Source organism: Daphnia magna, linkage group LG7 (genome assembly GCF_020631705.1).
Source record: "Daphnia magna isolate NIES linkage group LG7, ASM2063170v1.1, whole genome shotgun sequence".
Classification (NCBI taxonomy): domain Eukaryota; kingdom Metazoa; phylum Arthropoda; class Branchiopoda; order Diplostraca; family Daphniidae; genus Daphnia; species Daphnia magna.
Window position 1 is genome coordinate 4,913,275 of NC_059188.1, and position 18,531 is coordinate 4,931,805.

Genomic DNA, 18,531 nt, shown 5'->3' on the forward strand with positions numbered 1-18,531 from the left:
TTCTAGTTTGAATCCACGACCTGACACTTTTCCCGCTCTTAGTGATCGAGTTTTGAGGGCATTTCGTCATCAAAACTACCAAATGGAACTAGATTCGCAGCTTCGTGCCCGAAGGCAAGGCCCTGGTGAACCCGTCATGACTTATTGTTATGATGTTGTTTATCTTTGTTCAAAAATTAATGCAGATATGTCTGAACAAGAGAAAGTTCTGCATATTTTGCGTGGATTAAGTCCTTCTCTTATGGAAAAGGTGATGCCTGATCTAACGCAGCCATTTACCTTTGATCAACTTTTTGCTCGGATTCAAGTTCATTGTCAGGCAATTGCCATGGCCAATCGAGCTTTGAATGATTGTTTTTTCTGCCCCAGTACTGTTTTCAAACACCTTGAATCCTCCCTATGCTGGCTTTGTTACCAAAGAGGAGTTAAACGCTTCGATTGAGTCTTTGAGAAAAGAGATTAAGGAAGATGTGGCATCTACTTTAACCTCCTTTACCGCCGCCATTAAAGATATCATCTGGTCGGAACTTAAAGGTAGTAAGACAAATGAGTGTTAGTGTATCGGCCTATTACAAGGAAAGGACGTGCGACTAAATTTCTTCACCGGTATTTTGGTTCATATAAATTGTGCGTCGAGTGAGCGATCTTAACTACATTGTTCAATTGCTTTATGTAAGAAAGAAGAAAACGGATTGCGTTCGTGTTTTTCCCATTTTATAACTTTTCCCGTTTTCATGTTAACGTGAACACTTCTAGTTCCTGCCAGAATAGAAGTGTAAGTGAGTTTTCTTCGCGTCTTGGCAGAGACCGAAGTAATGAGCGTTCCGCTTCGCGTTTTGGTAGAAACGGAAGCGATGAGTGTACCACCTTTGGGGTGATGAGTGTACCACCTTTGAGGGTGATGAGTGTACCACCTTTTGGGGTGAAGAGTGTACCACCTTTTGGGGTGATGAGAGTACCACCTTTGAGGGTGATGAGCGTTCTCCTTGTCCCGACGGGGACAGAGGAAAGAATTTGGTTGTATCCAATTCTTCTATTACAGGTACGGAGACGGCTTCACGTTCAAGAAGTATACTACGAGCTCCAAGAACTGAAGAGAATTGTTTCAAAAATATCTATAATGTTAATGATGTAATGGTTTACACAGGTTAAGATTAAGAAACAAACTACGGGTTCCTGTGCGTTTTTCTTTATAATGATCTTTTGCTTGTATGCTTGTGTGATTAATTGTATGATCGAGGACGATCCTTTTTTTTTAGGTGGTGATATTGTTACGAATGTCATTTTAATGTGTATGTTTTTTTCCTATTGCTTTCTATATGTGACCGCTAGATGGCTTTTTCTAGCGTGGTCTTATTATTCTAGAGCTAGTCAGATCTCGCCTGTACGTTGTCGGTTTAGCGTTGTATGTTTCTCGGCTGGTGTATTGTTGCTATTTCTTTAGTGTAGTTTAGTTTTATCCATTAGGGCACCATTGGAAGTAGTTTAGCGAGTTTTACAGTAGTCCAATGGTGAAAGGGACCTATATGTTTGCGCCTTGTGTCGTGAGGCCAACATTTATGTAACTTTGGCTTTGGGCTGTAAGCATCAACAAGTGTTTATTGCCATATTTGAATTCTACCCGTGACAATATGCGGTAGTAATGTGACGTAAACTTTAACAGAAAAAGTTAAAATTACGTTAACGGACGTTTTGGGGGTCCGTTAATTTAACGCAATAACGTAACATTTTGAAATTTTCATGCGTTATTTTTTAACGTTATTTATTTTTTTAGCATGAAAATGCAACGCTGTCAAGATTTTTTTGTTTAGGTTTACAGAAATAAAAATTTAAATTTCTACAATGTATGTAGTCTGCTAGACATAAAAACTAGAAAATGTTCTTTTGAAAGCTTCGAAGAAGTTCCTTTTTTTAGTCCGGTCGGGCTAGCAAAACGTGTATCTTGAACCCCAAACAAATTGTAATAAGTTGTTTTTTACATGAGCTGTATCCCTTTGATCTATCTATTTCCTGTTAAAAAGCTCCCGAAAAATATTAATATTTAGTGTACTTATTTTAATTTTTTAAATATGTGTGTTTTTTTGATTCGATTAAAACTATTAAAATACAAGAAAATAGAAATTTGAAAAAATGAACTTTGTTAGTTATTCCCTCATTTATATTCAGGATAAATTTTGTTTACATAACCTTAAAAGTGTGAAATTCACAGCCACTTTTAGCTGGTCACCTCCTTTTTTTCCTCCTTAAAAACGCGTCCGTGTTTTACACGGCTCTTATGTAAAAATCATGACAACGAAAATCGTTGCCGATAGTGAACTAGAGTTTGCTCCTCATCCGTTAAGGTCTCATTTTAATCGGCGGTTTATCCTTTACCACCCCAATAAATGATTCCCGGGAGCTAGTTTTACTTTTCAAGTTATTTCATGAAATATAAACCCAATTTTCCCCAAATTTTCTTACTACACGTTCTAGTTTCCGCCACACCCGCAGTGAGCACCGTGGCGTTCTGTTATATTGTTTACATATATCCAACAGTGGCCATCCAGTGGCGGAACACAGTTTTCTTATGGATTAAGCCCCTCAAAGGTAATAATTCTTATTTATGTATGTTATTATGCTATGTTTCATGTTACTGGCTTTAAAATGTGAGTGTAAAATGTGAAAAGTTTGTGTTTTTGTTGCATTGGACTCCCACTTTGCTCTCATGTATGTGGAATGTGACCCACATTTCTCTTTTTTTTTTATTAAACAAGATGCCTAAACGTTGTTTTGTGCCTAATTGCAGCTCGGGATTCCCTGGGTCCAATAGGACTGAAAAGGTGTTTTTTTCAGCTCCTAATCATTCTTTTAAATTAATGTGTGTAATACAAAGAGTAATTGATTCGGGTTTCCTTTTTTTGTTTTGTAAATTTATTTATTTTGAATCCAGAAGAAAACAACGAGGAAAATATTCACAAGCGACTACTTTCCCCATGGTTGACAACGTTTTGGAAGGAATGTTATGACTGATCCGGGTAGTCAGTGCTCCTAGCGAGTGCCCCAAATTTGGTCCGCGGAAATAGCAGGCAAAACACCTAGCAGACGACAGTTCCGGGACCTCCAATGTTAGACCATGATTTAGGAATCACTCTTCATTATATCTCTGAAGAGGATAAGATTGAGAAAGTGGTCCTAGATCTCGTTTACTTCCCGCCTCCCCATACTGGATATGAAATTAGCTTATTAGTTAAGAACATTTTTCAAGAGTGGGACCCCAAGGTTCCCATAATCGTGACGGACAACGGGAGAAATATGGTAAAAGCATTTAAACAAGCCCATTCAAACCACGTCCAAGACGTGATCGAAAGCGTTGTAGCCAACAACACCGAACGAAATGGGGAGACGGAGGCAGTACATGAAGAAAATCTGTTTTCTGACAGCTCAGACGTTGAGGCTGATTTTGAAAGTGAAAACGATCCGTCTTTCAACGAAGACACTGGCAGAGAATATTCAACTCTGGAAGTCATGAGCCCTATTACCCAAAGGAATTCAAATTCTCTAGATGTTAGCGATGACGATACACATTTGGATATTTCTGAAAACACATCTGAAATCGAAATAGAAAATGAAGAGGTGGAGTTCCTTCAGTTTGAACGTCAGGCATCAGAGTACATGAGAACCATTTTCCCCAGAAATGGAGGCGAAAGTGAGAAGCAATATTTGAAGAGACTATCGTGTTTTTCACACAAACTACAATTATTCATGGCGATTTTTGACAAGTTTAGAATCAATAACGCTAGACTATCCCAAATTAGATTGACCAGCAGGCTACAAGTTTTTTCCACAATGATTTCTAATGCAAGACAATTAGTTTCTAGATTTAATACATCTTCTGTAGCCACACCACGCCTCATCAGCCTTTCCGGAAGAAAGTTACTAAGTGATTTTTCGACCAGGTGGTCCTCAAATTTTTTCGTCATGGACTGTCTATATCAACTACGCCAGCCAGTTTCAAAAGTATGCCAAGAACTTGGTTGGGATGAGCTATCTAATTGAGACTGGAATAATTCTTATCAAAGCCCAGGAAAGCACATTATGACGGCGCTTTGCACGTGATCTCCATTAAAAGGCTTCCAGATATCTTCATCGACCCAGTGGCATGCCTAAACCACTATATAAGCGTGACGGCTCCTATGCGTAATAATTCGAATAGTAGTAAGTTGTTTGTGGCTTCCGTTAAGCCTCACAAACCCGTTGGAGGCTCCACCATATCCGGATGGATTAAAAAAGAACTGTCGGAAGCGGGAATATACATGTCCAAATTCTTCGCTTACTTCACTCGAGGAGCAGCGGCTTCGAAGGCGGCAGTGGCGGGCCATCCTATCCAGTCGATTTTGAATGCAGCACAGAGGGCCTCACAATCAACTTTTACTAATTATTATCGTCTCGAAGTGGAAACCCTCCCTACGGTAGCGGAAACCGTGTTTAGCTTGTCTGGGGAAACGTGAATTTCGGTTATCGGTAAATTTCTAGCTTTAAAATCACATTAAGTTCAAGTCGAACGAATTTTTCGAAAACAATTGAAAAATTGTTCGAGTGAGCGCGAAGCGCAAACGAAGAACAATTGTAATTGTTTAAGAAATAAAGGAGTGAAGACTTGAACAGTCTTTACCTCCCCCACCCCTCCCATCTAATGTGCATGTATATTGATTGTTTGTTGTCTTTTTTATATTTCTTGATGTTTTTTCCTATTTCCTTTTTGTAGATTCAGTCATCAAGAGGTTGGGGAAGCACGTTTAGAGGCGCTCTTTAAGACGTATGGTCGGCCGCCCACTCAAAAAAAAAAACAAAAAAAAAAAACAAACAAAAAAAAAAAAAAAAAACAAGAAAATTCTTTCTTTTTTCTTTTCCCGAAAAGGTCTGAAGGATATTGATAAGCGACCCTACCTCTTCAACTCCCCTTTTTTCCCCGGAGCTATAAAGAGCTAATACATTTGGTCGACACATTAAGTACAAGTCTTCACTCCTCTATTTCTTAAACAATTTTTCAATTGTTCAACATCATGGGAGAGCAATTGGATTGGGGGAGGAACAAGAGGGCCACGGGCAAATCCTCCTTGCTCGTCATCTTGTTCAACACGTTCAACCTGGGATTGAGTTACCCTTGGCTGTCCCCAACGCACCTCCTCTAGCACCTATCCATGTAGGTACTTTTAAAGAGCGAGATCCCCCAATGTTCTGTGGGTTGTCGCACAAAGATTTATTGGAATGGAGCAAGAAGACCAGTTCCAAAGCGTGCCTCATTTCAATCAGCGGAGACCCGCTCAACACCTTCGACACATTGAATTTATTTTCAGGGTGTAGCTGCAAAATGGCTCGAAGACCTGTGACCTCGCCCCGATACGTTCAAATCCCTGATTGACAAGCCACCTTTAGGCACCATAATTACGCGATGGAGTTGGAATCCCGACTTCGTTCCCGTAAGCAAGGAGTTGATGAACCAGTCATGTCCTATTGTTATGACATGATCTATCTATGCTCGAGGGTAGATCCGAATGTCGGAAAAGAGGAAAGTAATTTTTTTTTCAGAATATGAATTCGGAGTTCATTCAAAAGGTTTTCCCTCAAATGGATCGTTTGAACACGACCGATTTGTTCTTTCGACTGCAAGCTCATTGTTAAGCTTCGTTGCTCGCCGGTCGAACGGTTTCAGTTAATTCGATAACTCCCAAAACCAATCGAAGGCCAGACGGCAAGGAGGAAAGAATACATCAAGAGTGAGGTGTATAAAAGTTTACAACCTGTAGTGTATGTCTCAGTCCGCTAGGTATCATTGCTACCTGGCTCATGTAGAATACAAAAGATGTCAGTCTCTTGAACTCACACACCCCAGTAGAGTCGTTTATTACATGGTGTCAGGAGTAAAATCTTTTGTCTTAGTTTTGAACTTTGTCAGTCTACATCCTTGCCATCCCTGCTATGGAGGATTTTAAAACACCTTCTTTTAGTTTTACGGACCCAGAAGGTGCCAGTAAGTGGTCAATTTTCAAGGAACAATTCGAAAATTTCCTCATAGCCACCAAGAGAGACCAGGATCCTGAAAACGTTCGCGTGGCGATCTTGCTGAAGAGCTTAGAAGGCACAGAGGGCCTTCGGGTTTACAAGTCTTTCAACTTTCTGGTTCCACATCCCACCACCGCAGGTAAAACAGTCGACGAGTTCAAGAAAATTACTGCGGTTCTTAAAAATTTTGATGAGTACTTCAAGCCCAAGACTAACCAAACAATGGAGCGCTACATGTTGAGTACTCGAAGCCAAGCCCAGGATGAGCCGTTTGAGTCCTTCCTAGTCGACATCCACAGTCTTGTGGCCACTTGTGACTATGGTAAGCAAGAACATTCCATCCTTACAGATAGAATTGTACTGGGAGTCTCTGACCCCAGCTAGACGCAGAGGATGCTGAGGGACCAGGACCTTACCCTTAGCAAAGCCATCGAGATCTGTCCCTTAAGCTACGCAGCGTCAGTCAACACGCGGCTGTTAAACCCAGCCAAGCTCAACTACCTTCTCACCGATCTCCCCTGGATCGGCCACGTCATCTTCAATGGAGTGCTGAAGCCAGATCCTGAAAAAATTTATGCTATAGTCGACTACCCCGTCCCATCGTCAAAAGCAGCATTGCAGCGCTTCCTCGACAGGGTCAACTACCTGGCCAAGTTCTGCCCGAATCACTCCACCATTGCCAAGCCCTTGCGCGACCTATTGAGGGATGAAAATTTGTGGGTGTGGGATGCTGTCTAAAGGCAGGGCTGCCCTTTTAGACTTCCCAGCCCTATGACTGTTCGATCCGGACAAACCAGTTGAAATTGCAGTTGACGCCTCTCCAACCGGCCTCGGGGATGTAACCATGTATGATGGTCGATCCATTAAATTTTCTTCTACGACTCTGACAGACACGCAGTCCAGGTACGCGCAAATAGATAAAGAGTTGATAGCTATTCAGTTCGGCGCTAAAAAATTCCGTTCCCACGTTTTTGGGCAAGAGACAACTCTAGTTCACACCGACCAAAAATCCCTTATTGGAATACTGGCTAAACCCATATCTGATTGTAGCCCCAGGATCCAGAGAATGAGAATTCAACTAAACGCAATTTGGACAGCACAGTCACAACACTACACGTTCCGGGAAAAGATTTGGTCCTTGCTGACGCATTGAGTCGAGCCCCGAGAATTCGCCTTTACACCGAGGATCAGTCGGGGAGAGAAGAACAAGTTTGCGCCGTTTTGGATAGAATGATCCCCTCCGACTCGTCAAGGGAAAAGTTTGCAGCAGCTACCGAAACGGATCCAACTCTTCAAATGATTATCCAACTAACAAAAAAGATTGGCCTGATCATAAAAAGCAGTGCCCCCTGCAGGTAAAACCGTTTTGGTCGGTGAGAGAAGATCTAACAGTGGCACGCGGCCTTCTGCTGAGGGGGGGACAAGTATTTTTCCCCCAAGCTCTGCGTCGTGAGACGCTGGGTCGCCTTCATGAAGGTCACCTTGGTGAAACAAAGTGCATAGAGAGGGCCAAGTCGGCTGTCTACTGGCCAGGCTACATCGATCAAATACGCTCAACAGTGGCCAGCTGCGACAACTGTCAGTCTCATCGTCACATGAACCCGCACCAGCCAGCGTACCCATCGGCAGTGCCGCAATACCCGTTCCAGTTGGTAGGCGCTGACCTCTTCCAGCACGGGAAAACACACTACCTCCTCATGGTTGACTCCTAAAGCAAGTGGCCAGTAGCAGTCCCGTTGAAAAGTCTGGCAGCGTACGTGACCGTAGAGGAGGCGAGGAGAATCTTCTCTGATTTTGGCTACCCCGAGGAGCTGCGCTCAGACAATGGGGCCCACTTTGACGCAGCTGAGTTCCGGGCATTTTGTACACAGAATAAGGTCAAACTGACTACTTCCTGCCCAGAGTTTCCCCGTTCAAATGGTTTTGCATAGCGCTTTGTACAAACTGTCAAAGAGTCGCTTATCAAGTCGTTAGCAGATGGTCGCATTATTTGGGAGTCCCTTCGAGCAATTCGCTCGACGCGAATTCAAAATTCAAAACAAAACCTATCTTCGCCGTCCGAGCTCCTTCAAGGGCGAAAGCTACGTGGTTGCCTTCCGTTGCTAGCACAGGCGTTATTTCCAAGACCGGTCTGGACGACAATGATACAAAAAGCGCTGGCGGATGCCAAGTCAAAGCAGGCGCATCATAAAAACGCTCACACTAGACCGTTAGACCGGCTCTTAATAGTAAAGGCGGTCTGGGTCTATCTCAAAACAAAAGAACGGTGGGTTTGAGCCTCTGTGGAAGCCCTCTGCCTTGAGCCAAACTCGTACTTGGTGAAGACTGCTGAAGGCGCCTTGCTTAGGAGGAACAGGTGGGCCATTAACATTGATAGAGGAGTCCAGAGGCAACCGCAGGAAGTCCTCAGTCAGCCGTCGCAGTCAAGCAATGAACCAATCCCTCAGACGAGTGTAGTAATGCTACAGCAGACGTTCGGCCAGCCTATCAACCACCGCCAGTCTTGGGTTTCGGCAACGGTGCAGCCACACCACCCTTCGGCCCAGCCACATCAAAGGGAACATGGAGTTGAAGAATTCGCAGGGCTGCCAAAGCAGCGTAACGGGACCCCAGCAGCTGGTCAACCTAACTCGCAGCCAAGTTTACTTCAGACGTCCATTTCCGTGGAGCAAGAGGCGCCGTCGGGGCAGTGTGACGGCAGTCAAGCAGCTGGTCAACCTAACTCGCAGCCAAGATTACATCAGGATTCCGACCCCAATGAGCAAGAGGCGCCGTCGGGGCAGGGGATTTTTTATGGCTTCCGATCGTCGTTAGTTCATGCCGAGCATCATCAGCTTCAGCACCAGCAGCTAGTTGAAGGACCCCCCTGCCCTACTGCAGCTACGGAGAGGCAGTTGTTCGTGCAGAGTGGCCCAGCCTTTAGAGCCCCAACCTCCATTCAAGTGGCGTCCGGACGCAGTGAGAGGATCAAGCAGAAAAAGGCGGAAGGAATTCAGTTGTTAACGCGCAGTCAGCTAAAAGAAACATCTTGTCACAGCCGGGAAACAATGTCGGTTTCTGCCCGTTTGTCCTTTTTGCTTTTATCATTATTATTATCATATTTTTTTTCTCTCGCCCTCTTTTCTTGTTGCCTTATTTTCAGTATTCTTTTGTCTCCAGTCTGCATTTTACACAGCCTCAACAGAGGGGTGATGTAGTGTATGTCTCAGTCCGCTAGGTGTCATTGTCCACCTGGCTCATGTAGAATACAAAAGACGTCCGTCTCTTGAACGCACACACCCCAGTAGATTTGTCTATTACCCAACCCATGATGCAGAAACTGGAACAGGTGACAAGCTCGTTAATTCAGGTGGGGGGAACGATGGCACGTACTAAGGGGAGGGGACCGCACTATGCACCACAATCGAATCACCCATTCAAACGGATAGCTGATGATCGACCAATCTGTAATTATTGCGGAGGCCCAGGGTATATTGCTCTTCATTGCTCTAAATCAACTACCTCAATCATTGGTCATCATTGCGGTGAGGCCGGACATATTTCCCGATTTTGTCCTACGCGGGGATAGCGACACCAAGATAAACGGATAACGCATAGGTCTGTAGCTTTGGTAACTCGATCAACATGGTCGAATCTGGGGAATTTTACCGAAAATACAATTCAAAACGACTCCTCAAACCCAACGGCTAATCCACCTGCTGGGCCATCAAACTAAATCCGGGACACCGGAGTAGTTCTTACTCATCCCCAAATAAATTCGCGCCATTTAATCCTAAAGCAAGTAGAATTTCAGAGAAAGGTAGTCAAAGCAGTGATTGGTACGGGGGCCGGGGCTTCGCTAATCTCGCCAGCATTTTGCCGGAACTGGAAATCAATTCTTACAATACATGGAGTGGACCTCAGTTACTACTTGTTGACGGAAAACGAATGTTACCAGGTGGGTCGGTTAAGCTTTAAATTTTTCTAGACGGGTATTCGATTCGGATGAGTGCGGTGGTGGTCGAGATGAACGGATTTGACCTCTTACTAGGCAACGACTCTCTATCTAAACTAGGCTCCTTTTCAATCCAGTATAACTGGACCGGGGAGAGTTCTTATTCAGTGACCACAGCACCCATCGAGGATGGACTAAGGGGAAGGCGAGGACTCATTGTTAGTCGCGAATCCTGCAGCATTCCGGCGTTTTCTATGCGGGGTGTAGTTGCAGTTACTCAATCGTTGGAAGAAGGTAAATTTGGTCATATGGTGGAGCCAACTCCGAAGGTTTTGGCGGATAAAGGGATTTCTATAGGTCGCCTCCTTTTACCCCGTCGATTGCCTAGCGGTTTGTCATTAGTTTCTTTTGACGAATTTCTCGTCAACAGCTCAATTAATCCCCGCGGGAATAGTGATAGGGAAAGTTTTTCTAAGTTTCACTCTAATGTCGTTCAGCACCAAATCGATACGGGATTGAGTCTCCCTATCCATCCACCACCCTATGTGAGCGCCTGGCGAGGGCATGAATTAATCCAAAGTCAGACTCGGGAAATGCTCAGGAACCAAGTTATAACACCATCTAGCAGCCCGTGGGCGTCACCTGTGGTCCTGGTGAAAAAGAAAAATTATGCGATTTTGCGTGGATTATCACCGTCTAAATGCTATAACCACAAAAGATGTCTACCTCCTCCCTAGGATAGATGACGCACTGAGCCGCTTGGAGGGGTCACGCTATTTTTCCATGCTAGACATGCAGACGGGGTATTCGCAAGTGGAGGTAGACGAAAGGGATCGTGCCAAGACGGCCTTCATTACGGTAGATGGGTTATATGAATTAAAATTGATGCCATTCGGTCTGACGAACGCGCCCGCCACGTTCCAAAGGGTTATGGACGTCATCTTAGCCGGTCTCAAATGGAAAACCTGTCTCGTCAATTTAGACGATATCGAAATTTTCTCGTCGACCATTTCCTAACACATTACTCGGCTGGAGTCTGTTCTTCAGCGCCTCATGTAAGCGGGGCTAACGCTAAAGTTATCAAAATGCTCATTCTTGGAAATGTCTTACAATGTTCTAGGGTATGTGGTTAGCGGAGCGGGTCTGTCACCAAATCCCACCAATTGGTATAGTGTATCAATTTCGTTGGTATTTCCTGTATAGCGGCAACAAGCTCTTCTGGCCATGGCTGTGGCTTCTGTATTTTGGTACGTGGTTGAGTACGTAACCTTTGTCCTCCTGGGTTTCACATTAATTCAGTTATTCTTTTTTTTTATAAAACATCTTAATATTACCCATACCTGCTGTTGAGCCAACGTTAAGAATACATGGCTTTAAGGCCTTTCTAGTACGTTTAAATGTTGCTATACCTATTGTTACACAAATTTCTTGCATTTTAAACACTGCCAATTAAAATTTAACAATGTTTAATGGTTACCTTCCACATTTTTTGTGGGCACTACATGTTTCGCTAACAAACAGTTTCTTGTTGCTGGAACAAAGTAATTGCCTACTTGTTGTCCTTTATGGATTTCACTTTTTTCAAAATGAGACTCACACAACTTTGAGGCTTTTGACAACCCAGGTATGACAAATTATTTCTGCCATTCATCCCTTTTTCCTGATGGTACCCTGAACAAGGATTTGTCGTTTTCCTTGTCAATCACACCACAAATAAAGCAAATTTTCGCTTTCAGCATTTTCGGACGTGCATGCATGCACAGCAACACAATTAACAAATGAATTTTAAAGGCTCCATGCTTCTTGAACTAGATGCGGAAAGTTTTATTTATTACCGCCAGATAGGTGTCATATGGAGTATAAAACGGCTGTTGTGTAGTTAAAAACTGGTCTCAAAGCCTTACCGGGTGTGTTGCAGGCGCTCGTTTACTATCCCGTATACCATGGTGTAGATTCTAAAACTGCTGATTCCAAAAGTATTGATACTGAAAATACTAATCCAGAAAGTCTTAATTCTAAAAATGTTAATTCCAAAAGTGTCGATCCTGAAATTATTGATTCAAAAAATGTTAATTCCAAAAATATTGTCACACGAGTTTGTATTTGATCAAGCATAAATGAATACAAACACACTATGAAAAACGATAGTTTTGTTTCGGGGTGGTCGGGGCGTAAGAGTGATTTTCCGTCCGTGAGAGTGCCTCTTGCGGGTGTGTTGTTTCACTCCACGCAAAATCTCATTTGTAGCCAGATGTCACTCCCACCAGGTGAAAAATCACTCTTAACATGCCCTGACCCAAAACCCTCGTTTTTTGTATAGTATTCCCTGCAAGAGGGTACCCCTTTTCTGGGAGGGAAAATAGCCATAGTGGAGGAACCAGGGGTCTATGACTCTTAGCGCTCGGCCTCGCACCGATTGTGGAATTTTTTTTGTCTATTCAGTGGGGGGTGATCTTTATCGGTGCGGTGATTTCGGTGATCGGTGCCTTCCCCGATTTTTAATGAATAGTCATCTTAATTGGCAGTTGCCCTGCGGCCAACAAGAACAAAATGTGACCCTAGTTACGTGATTCTCGTTGGCCTATCAGAACGCAAGGTCATTGGTAAGACTAACCCCTTATGTCCGAGGCGTTGCTATAATTGGAGCAGCACCGATTATAGCACCGTTCCGCACCGAACTGCACCGATTAATTTTTATCGGAGAAGGTTAACGGTGTCCCCGATAAGAATGTGATCGGGGCCGAGCCCTAGTTGTGTCTAGTGATCGGCCCCGATTGGCCAAAATCGGGTTAACCACCCCACCCAGCCATGGAAAAGGGCAATCAGGGCTAAATCAGGATGCCACTTCGTCAGCGGGGCGGGGTGCGGTAAAACTTAGTGATGTTACGTTATAGGATTTTGACTACGTTTACGTTATCCGTTAAATTAACGTAGCTTTGAAATTTATACGTTAAGTTAATACGTTATTTAACGCGTTGTTTGAAACAGCACGTTAACGTACGTTACACGTTATTTTTAAGTTACGTTAAAGAAAAAAATAATTGTAAAATAATAAAAGGATCTTGATTATTAAATTTATTGCGTTTTTCTGCACAGGTTAGGTGATGAAATCAAAGGAATAATATTTTATCAATGGTCTTGATTATGACTACGCGACTGTTTTGAATACAGTCAAGACAAGTTCTCAGTAAATGACATTGAAAACGAAATGCCCATTGTTTTGGTTGTCAACCTACAGGAATTTAAAAAAGGCAACGCTGTTTTTTTCTGCAAATAACGTCAAAATTTAACGCCTGGAAATAATATTACGTTTACGTTTATCCGTTAAGTTAACGGACCCTCAAAATGGTACGTTAACGCATGTTTTACGTTATCCGTTAAGTTAAACGTAACATCACTAGTAAAACTCAAGGAACCAGGGGTCTATGTAAGGATTGGCCCCTACCCTAATCGGGGTGCATTTTGCCAATCAGGATTTTAAATTCGGGGCTCGGGACGGGCGTTCGGAGCTCGGTGTGAAGACTTTTGAACCTTGATCTCAGTGGGGGTTGTATCGAGTTTCCTAATCGGGAATGCAACCTCGATTGAAATTGATCGATCGACGTAAAAACATAATCGATCGAGTCGAAATCGATTATTAGGATGAAATCGGGGAGTTCACCCTTATTTCCCCGATAAAAACCCAACCCAACCTCGTAGTATGAATTCAGGCGCCATTTTTGCAAATGGTGTCGGGACTAGCGGGTTAACCTCGATTTTTGCCCCGTCCTGCCCCGGCTGACAAAGTTGCACCCTGATTCAGCCCCGATTGCCCTTTTCCAGGGTGGGCGGGGCGGTTAACCCGATTTTAGCTAATCGGGGCCGATCGCTAGGTTTATGACAACAGATAAAGAAAACTGGTTCATTTTCTCCTATCCTTTTAGCCCTGTCTCTACTGACCCCCAAACGACATCTGATCGTACTGCCTCTTGCGAATAACGTAGTGTACTACATAGGGAATACGAATATTGAAATAAAAATATCATTACAAAACTTGCAGACGAAAACTAGTTCTTACAGTACCTACCAGAACTCTTTGGAAGCCTGAGAGAACCTTATGCAAAAACGCCGTTTTTGCGGTTCGTTCAGTACTAGAATTTTCACCCAAATGGTACTATTTTTTTTTGTGTGTACGTTCTCATTAATAGTGAGAACGCCCCTAATTTTTTCCAAAATTTTATTTTATTGGGAAGGGTGGGTAAAAATTCGATGAAAAAGTCTTTAGAATGCTGAGAGGGCCTTCTGCAAATAGACCAAGATCGGATGCTGAGTTGCCAAGGCTGAATTCCGACCTGCGGTATTTGTCCTCTCGGGCCCTATAGGAGGGAAATGAAAAATAATATATTTAATTAAGTTGTAGTTAGTTTTATTACAAAATCTTTTGGAATCGTGTACTATACCACTGTGCTGATATAATACAAAAAATTTTATCTCCAAAAAAGCTGTTATTTTTCCAGGAAACTTTTTGAAAGGTACTTGTTTACAATGTACCGTAGCAGACGTAAAGTGATTGACTGTGACTAGTGACTGTAGTGTCAAACTGTTTTCGTTTTTTATGTCATGAGTAGTGTAGTTTGTGATGTCGGTAATGAGTTATTTGACACAATTAGTCTTTTTAAGTTATCTGATTATGCTAAAGGACTTATTCATAAGGAAACAGAAATTTACTTAGAAAAACGTCTGCTTCTTGTTCTACAGTTGTAATACGGGGAGGGGGGAGGGGTGTTGTGGAAAGGTAAACAAGTACCTTTCAAAAAGTTTCCTGGAAAAATAACAGCTTTTTTGGAGATAAAATTTTTTGTATTATATCAGCACAGAGGTATAGTACACGATTCCAAAAGATTTTGTAATAAAACTAACTACAACTTAATTAAATATATTATTTTTCATTTCCCTCCTATAGGGCTCGAGAGGACAAATACCGCAGGTCGGAATTCAGCCTTGGCAACTCAGCATCCGATCTTGGTCTATTGTTCAAACCTAGTTAAGCACTTTTTAATTTTTAAAAAGTAAGAATCAAAATGTAATGCAAAAATTCAAACTTATGATATAATAATCAAACTAATCTAATAAAAAACTGTCAATTTTTTTTCTTTGCTTTTTTAAGAATGAAACATGTAGACTTGTAGAGAATAAAGCTACGGCTAATCGGCTATGGTACTTGAATTGACAGCCAACGTTGCCATACCCTAAACATATTTTAATTAACAATTTTAAAATATACGTGAAAAGTATTAAACTCGAATATTAAATGTTTCCTAACTTTACAAGGGTGCTAAAGTGCTAAATTCATTACTGTTAGTAGTTAATTTCATAAGTAGTTTTTAAGCCGCCATCTAAAAAAATGGCGGCAGATCTAACTGATCGCACTGAAGAACCGCACCGAAACCGATCTGTTTCTGGAGGACCCGAACCGATCGCAACAGACCGTCCATTTTTCGGGTAGATCAGATCGGTTTACCCGATCTCGCCCATTCGGGGCTTGGCCCCGAATAATAGAATAGAGAGTAAGAGAATACTGGTGTAGCCACGCTTATGGCGGGCCCTCCCATTGCATTTTTGGCCTGAAAGTCTTTCTGTCCCATAACGAAAGCGCCACAGCGGCTGTGTTGTGAACTTGTGATGTATTACGTTTTCGCTATGTTTTCGCTCATTTTCGTCGTCTGTACTTCAGAAAGTAAACAAAATGTGGCTTAATTAATTAGTGTGAAAAAAGTAAGAGCATGAAGAGATTTCTTAACAACCCTTAAAATTCAATTCATAGGTGGCAGTTACGGTTATGGGACACTTAAATCGATATCTTGCCTCATTTTCTCACAATCGATACGTGAAATTGGCAACAACTTTTGGGAAAAAATCCGAGAGGGGGAGTTAACATGGCCGTGGCTACACCAGTATTCTATTACTCTGGCAACTTGATCTCGGTCGCCGAGGTGAACCCTACCGTCTTTCATGGGTACACAGAAAGGTTGTAGGGTTCGCTCCGACGACACTAGGGGGAATTATTTACATCGTGCAACTGCACATCTTCCCTCCTCTACACAAAATCCCCGAGCCGTTATTTTTTTGTTTTGTTATTTGTTATTATTTATGTTTATTGTTTATTTTTATTTCTGTTTCCATTCCGAAATACAATGCCTTTTAACTTTATAATTTTGTTTTCCTTTATTATAATATTACTTAATTAAGCAACGATATAATTTCATTAAAATTACTGTAATAATTGTGAATTTCCACTCATGGGCATTCGGGTAGTGGAACCGGTTTCAAAACCCGATATCATTACTGTGTACCCTATTTGACTTGTTTTTTGCAATACATCATAGTTTTATTTATTTTCCTTCACTTGCACACCCATTTTAAGTTAAGGCTGGGACATATCTTTTAAAGTGGGTATTTTAAACGAAAGAAAACCGCTTGATAAGCACCTACCCGAGTAATGACCCATCAGCTATTTTTCAGGTAGGTAGGTCGGTGCGGTTTAACGTGTCTCGGGTAATCCCTCTATCACAGTACACAAAATTAAAATAGCTTTATAGGTAACAATATTAGGTCTAAATAAACAAATTTTACAGAAATGGATAGCCGATGATGGGGGCTATCCACTTCCGTAAAATTTTTACTTAAAAATACCTAGCCGAGTAGTAAACCGATTGGATATTTTTGTCGGTGTGGTTTGACGGATCATGAACTAAATGAATTATAATCGGTAAACCATAAGCTCTATATTTGAAAAAAATTACAGGAATGGATAGCTCTTGATTAGATCAATCCATTTGTGCAAAATTATTGCATTAAAAAATTTTACTAGGGTAGTAAACCGATTTACAATATTTTGCTTTGGTTGGTACGGTTTCGCGGGTATCGGCTAACCCCCACCTCCCTGATATATGTAAAACTTCAATAATTTTTTGCGGAAAAACTATAAGTCCAAATTAAATAAATTTTACAGATATCGATAGCCCTCATCAAAAGCTACCCATTTCTGTAAAAATTATGAAAAAATATTCATAAACAAAAAACTTGAGACAAGACGTTTTTTTATAGTTTTTGCGCTCTATGGATATACTCGACCCTATTGACAAAAGTAAAAAATATAATCCTTTTTCAATTTTTTTTTCTATGAATATTTGTTCAAAATTTTTAATAGAAATAGATAGATCTTGATGAGGGCTATTGATATCTGTAAAATTTATTTAATTTGGACTTATAGTTTTTCCGCAAAAAATTATTTAAGTTTTACATAAATCAGGGAGGTGGGGGTTACCCGATACCCGTGAAACTACACTGACCTTAACAAAAAATTGTAAACCGGTTTACTACCCTAGTAAAAATTTTTAATGCGATAATTTTGCACAAATGGATTGATCTAATCAAGAACTATCCATTCCTGTAATTTTTTTAAAATATAGAGCTTATGGTTTACCGATTATAATTCATTTAATTTACGATCCGTCAAACCACGCCGACAAAAATATCCAATCGGTTTACTACTCGGTTAGGTATTTTTTAAGTAAAAATTTTACGGAAGTGGATAGCCCCCATCATCGGCTATCCATTTCTGTAAAATTTGTTTATTTAGACCTAATATTGTTACCTATAAAGCTATTTTAATTTTGTGTACTGTGATAGAGGGATTACCCGAGACACGTTAAACCGCACCGACCTACCTACCTGAAAAATAGCTGATGGGTCATTACTCGGGTAGGTGCTTATCAAGCGGTTTTCTTTCGTTTAAAATACCCACTTTAAAAGATATGTCCCAGCCTTAACTTAAAATGGGTGTGCAAGTGAAGGAAAATAAATAAAACTATGATGTATTGCAAAAAACAAGTCAAATAGGGTACACAGTAATGATATCGGGTTTTGAAACCGGTTCCACTACCCGAATGCCCATGAGTGGAAATTCACAATTATTACAGTAATTTTAATGAAATTATATCGTTGCTTAATTAAGTAATATTATAATAAAGGAAAACAAAATTATAAAGTTAAAAGGCATTGTATTTCGGAATGGAAACAGAAATAAAAATAAACAATAAACATAAATAATAACAAATAACAAAACAAAAAAATAACGGCTCGGGGATTTTGTGTAGAGGAGGGAAGATGTGCAGTTGCACGATGTAAATAATTCCCCCTAGTGTCGTCGGAGCGAACCCTACAACCTTTCTGTGTACCCATGAAAGACGGTAGGGTTCACCTCGGCGACCGAGATCAAGTTGGGGTGCGTTTTATCGTCAACTTTTTAGCTCAACCTAAACCTAAATTGAGCTCAATCGGTATTTTTTCGTTAACCAATTCGTCACGGTTGAGCTCGATTACCGTTTTATGGTTAACAAAAAGTTCAACCAAGGTTGTGCTCGACCAAATTTTGCGAGCTCAACCACAAAAGTTCAACCACAGTCCAGACTGCGGTTGAACTAAATTCAAGTTGGTTGACCCTCCCACTTTGTAATAATTCTTTATTTTTTTTAATATGGCAACCTTTTTTTGTTCACACAGCAGACAGCTTT